Genomic DNA, 5,415 nt, shown 5'->3' with positions numbered 1-5,415 from the left:
AGAAAATTTTTATTTTTATTGAAATTACAAATAACCAAGCAGATATTCATATGATTTTCTTGATGAACTAATTGCTCTCGGTTTGCTCCTAATTGCTCCGCAATTAATTTTTTATTTAATTAAAGCATCTTTAAATAATAAGTAAAATTTGATTTTCTCTTAGCTCGATTCCAAACGTAAACAATATGATTGGTTTGCGAACAAACCTACGACAGCTGCGTTCAAAGTTCAGTTGATAGTGCTGTGAGCATTGTTGCCTCGGTTCATTTTCGAACACACTTGTGACAGGTACTTCCGATGATTACGTTTCCAAACTCAGAATTTAGAGAAAATGAACTAATCATGGAACGTTTCAGAAGGCGAACGTGATTCGTCGATCTTACTTGAATCCTTAACGCATGGGTTTAGAAACGATTAACCAATCACGTGTAAGTTCATCCTGTCGAATCCGTACCTGTAAACTTAAGCCCGTATTCAGAACTCGCTTTTAGTGCTAATAGCGCGTTTTTAAATTTTTTCTTAGTGACTTTTAACTACAAGCCACTCTGTTAGTGACTTTAAGAGCGAGTTGTGAATACGGACTTTAGTAATTAATTACATTAACACGACGGTGTCATACAAATCACCTAGGCAAAATGCCCACGGCAAATGCCCAGTGACGAAATTCCTGGAACCAATATACCTGACGACTAAATGCTTGACATTTGATTGCCCATCGACAATATACCTCAATGTCCAAATCGCCTTTCACCTTACCCCCTATTTATGAATTATTCTAGAACTGTACTATTCCGACAGAACCAGTAATCCTGGCACAATGGATCTAGATTAATAAAATCGTTTTCACGCAATAAGACTGCTGTGGAGCTTAGAAATTGTTAGAATACGTTAGAACTGTATTGTTTCGACAGGATCAGTGATCTTCACACGGTGGGTATTTTGGATAATTAGATTTTTGCGTTTGTGCATTGTAAAAAAAATGGTTCAATTATTAACATAATTTATTCATATTGTCACTTAGGTCACTTTCATAATTATCATGAAAATAATTATGAAATATAAAAGTGACAGATTACTTTTACAATATAATGAACGACACGCTTGTAGTCGTAAATATAAAATCTATTTTCATAACATTGCCAATACTACTGATTAATAATATTTACCTGAAGATCTTTCAAACAGAGTTTAATTAGATAACTTTGACGATAATGTAAATTCAAAGTACTATTTGAAATTTAACTGAAATTTAGTAGCTTTAACACATTTTTCGGACTAATCGGATATTTGAAGCTCTCATGTCCGTTTCCTTCGACGCGGTTCAATGCATAAACTCGGTTTAACTGTGCTATTAGCCAATCAGACACTTGTATTTTAAAAATAAACGTAGTCTATACATTGAAGCGCGCAGAAGATAATAGGCCTTAAACTACGTTTACACGGCGGTCTTGAACCGGTTTAGTTAATACTGATAAAGGAATCGACCAATCCTGAATTGACCAAGTGTGTTCGAAAATGAACCGAGGCAACGATGTTCGCGCACTCTCGGCTGATCTTAGAACCTAGCTGTCATAGGTGTGTTCGCAAACCAATCATAATGTTCACGTTTGCAATCGAGTTAAGTGAAAATCAAATTTTACTTATTATTTAAAGATGCTTTAATTAAATAAAAAACTAATTGTGGAGCAATTGGGAGCAAATCGGGACAATTAATTCATCAAGAATCTCATATGAAAATCTGCTTGGTTATTTGGAATTTCAATAAAAATAAAAATTTTCTGTTTTAATGAATATTTATTAATCACTGCATAGTAGCAGTGGAGCAATTACGGAAACATATGGAACATTTAACGAGCAATTTTTTAAGTATTATAAACATACAAATTTTGATTTTTCCGCGTTAACTTCCCGACGGTGCTAGGATGACTAAAAGTTTAAAGAAAAGAAAGAAGGGCGACCGTAGTCTAGTGGTTAAAGTAGCTGATTTACGACCGTAAAGGTTCAAAAGTTCGCGTCTAGCTCCCAGCGACATTTACCAATGGGTTTTCATAACAAAATCTAAGTGAATTAATCATACGAATTTCGTCCAACACTGTTTGAATTCAGTGCATAAACTCTGTAGGTCCTCACACATCACATATAAGGCCCGTCTCACGAGGTACATCACCATCTAGTATCAGGGTGTCGATTGTGTAACACTCAAATGTAGTGAAAATGCTAAAAGTAATTAGCTGCTAGCTAATCGCGTGTTAGAATCAAAATAAGACAAGCACAACGATTGGCTAGCAGTTATTGGCTAGCACTTTTAGCATTTTTACTACATTTGAGTTACACAATCCACCTCCAGTTACTGGCACATGTCCCCCAATAGGGGATACAGCCGTAAGGAGAGGAAAAGAAGGAAGAAAAGAAATCAAAGAAGAGGAGCGCTTCTCGTTTTAAAAATGAACAGAAAAGGATACGGAATACGAACATAATTATTATACAATTATTTTGGCGCTACTCAAGGAACATTTATACAAGGATGTATATCCGTTCCGATTTTTCATTTTTCTAGCTAAAAAAAGCTAATCTTACCGTGGAACCATTGGACACCTATTTTATCGACTCTTCTTTACTAGCATTTTAAACTTCGAAGTAGCAATTAGTAGTAGTCTTCACTGTGTACTATTGATAGTGTTACTTAACATTGCTACCAAGGAGTTAATATTTCTATCCAAAATTATATACTGATTTAAACTCTAAATACTGCCATTTAAAGCTCGAATTTATCATTTGAATCTCCATTAAGGAGTCTACCCTAATTACAATTTTCAAAAAATCGATTTTCTTTTTATTGCATTTTTCGAAAGTATACATATTTAAAAGTATCATACTAAAATTTTATAAAGATCCGAGCAGTCTAAGTGTACTTTTGAGCGACGTTTACTTAGCTACCTGAGCGCGCTAATATACGCACCGCTCGGAGCGGTACTACCTACCTGCCTTTGTATACATGAGGAGCTGCTAGATTTGTAAATATACTATCCGTACTACATTTTGGATGAAAATGAGCGCTATGAAGAAACTGAAGGCATAATGTATCGTGCAGGCATCGCTAATTAGACGTAAATAAGATTTTTTCACGATTTTTCGTTAAAGAAAAGTTTAAACACGTTTTTCTCGAAATGACGTTTTTAGACGACTTGTTGATAAAATCTCCGAAACTATTCAACCGATCCTTAACAAAATTTTACCACATGTTCCTTATGACTATAGCTATAGCGCATGTCATAAGAATTTTGAAATTTTTAGTGTAACTATTATTTTTTTGCAAAAAACGATGAAAAAAACGTGCTTTTTCGTAGTTTTTGGAAAGAGGGCTGCCATTTTGTCATTTTTAAAAAAATAAAAAATCGTATGATATGCGCTATAGCCATTTACCTACTGAATCTGAAACCTTTTTTTTTCAAATCATCCATTCCAAAGATTTTATCAACAGCGCACACCCATCTTTTTTTTGGACCTGTCTTCTCCCCCATTTTTCTGTACGAAAACTGAGTAAAAAGAATATAAATAAATTTTTGGTGTATTTTAAGAGTATATTTTTTAGGCCTAACACTTTTTATATCCATATTTACAATTTATACCGGTCAAAAAACTTCGTGAAAATAGCCTTTATTTTGCCCGTCTAATTAGGGTAGACCCCTTAAAACTTGGTCGAAACAGACAAATGACAGTGAAAACACATATCATAGGGCAAATAATTTTAGAGAGTCTAGACAAAGTTAAAGATTAAACTTTCTTATGAAATAGAAGACGATGATAAGTCATTATCAGTAATGCGTATAGGATTGTACGATTAACTGTGAAGGGTGAATGACGTAATGCAATTAAAATGTCTCACTCGCCAATTTTAATTTTCGTAGCGTTTTTATTCTTGGAATTCGCATCCATCGAAATATAATATATTCCGTATAATGACAATAAATCGACAATTCGGTAGTCCTCGTGAAATAAATAGGGACAACGAAAACGTCTTACGGACATCCGTAATCATTCGATCAATTAATTAATCGATCCAATGATCGATCGATCAATCGATAGAGAACGTATGCTGCGCAGGAACATCATTTTGCGTTCATGAATGGAGCATCATTAACACTCGCCTCCTTAACCAAACAATCAAACAATCAATTAATCAATCAATCAATTCTTTGTGAACATTACAACTGTGGCTCTAGTGGTCGTTTATACAAGTACATTTTATCCAAGATAGTTTTAACCCAGAGAAGAGGAGGAAGAGAATAGAATGAAATCTTCGAGTACGTAGAAAATAAATATTAATTAAAGAAACGGTTAATAATGATATATATATATATATATAGAGAGAGAGAGAGAGGGGGGGGAGAAGAAGAGTGACTAAGAGAGAGAGAGAGGGAGAGAGAAAGAGAGAGAGAGAGAAAGAGTGAGTGACAGAATGAAAGAGAGAGTGAGAACATAAATTGAAAAAGTATAGCAAATAATTGAAGACACGTGAGCAATTAGGAAAAACTACCAATCAATATAATTAAAGCGATTTTAGTTTTGATCCAGAGAAGTAAGCATTATAAAAGTTCATGATTAAATAATTATCGGTATTACTTTCGTGGCCGTCTTATCAGGTTATAATTACAGTATTCATTCTCTCTCATTTCTTATCTATACGTGGCTTATCTATCCATTCGATTCTCCGCCAGTTTTCTCTCCCCGCATATTCTCACTGCTCTCACAGATAATTCATTACAATTTTAATACAACGTTATTGTTATTATTATTATTATTATTATTATTTATCATCGTCATCGATCCTTGATTATTCATCTTCCACTGTACTCTCTTCCTCCGTATCCACAGCCGTACTTTTCGTACACCCTGAGCCGCCCCTCTCCCTCTCCCATCAACGGGCTCGTAAGGAGGCTGGCGTCGCGACGCTAGCACATTTTCTAGTAACAGACGTCCTTAACGCTCGTAACGTTACATCTCGCAGGTGTTTAAATCCTCCATTTTCTTTTTCATCAACCAATCAACGAAGGTCATTACTTGAATAATACTATTAATAAGTACGCGCTTAAGTCATATCGGACGCAATAAGTTTTGGCTTAGCGAATGGCGGATTGTTTAATTGAAATTATTATTATTATTATTATTATTATTATTATTATTATTATTATTATTATTAGTCCTTTATTGTTTTATCCTAATACACTCGGTGCATCTAATTGCACAAATCACATTCGTCAACGTATGCAGACAGTCGTGTTTCTGCTCTTCGTTTTTTTTCCTCCAAACTTTCATTATCTCGCATACGCACTCTCTCTCCCTCCCTCCCACCCTCTCTCTCTCTCTCTCTCTCACTCTCTCTCTCTCTCTCTCTCTCTCTCTCTCTCTCTCTCT

Source organism: Cephus cinctus, unplaced genomic scaffold (genome assembly GCF_000341935.2).
Source record: "Cephus cinctus unplaced genomic scaffold, Ccin1 Ccin1_scaffold0005, whole genome shotgun sequence".
NCBI lineage: Eukaryota > Metazoa > Arthropoda > Insecta > Hymenoptera > Cephidae > Cephus > Cephus cinctus.
This window is presented reverse-complemented; position numbering follows the sequence as displayed.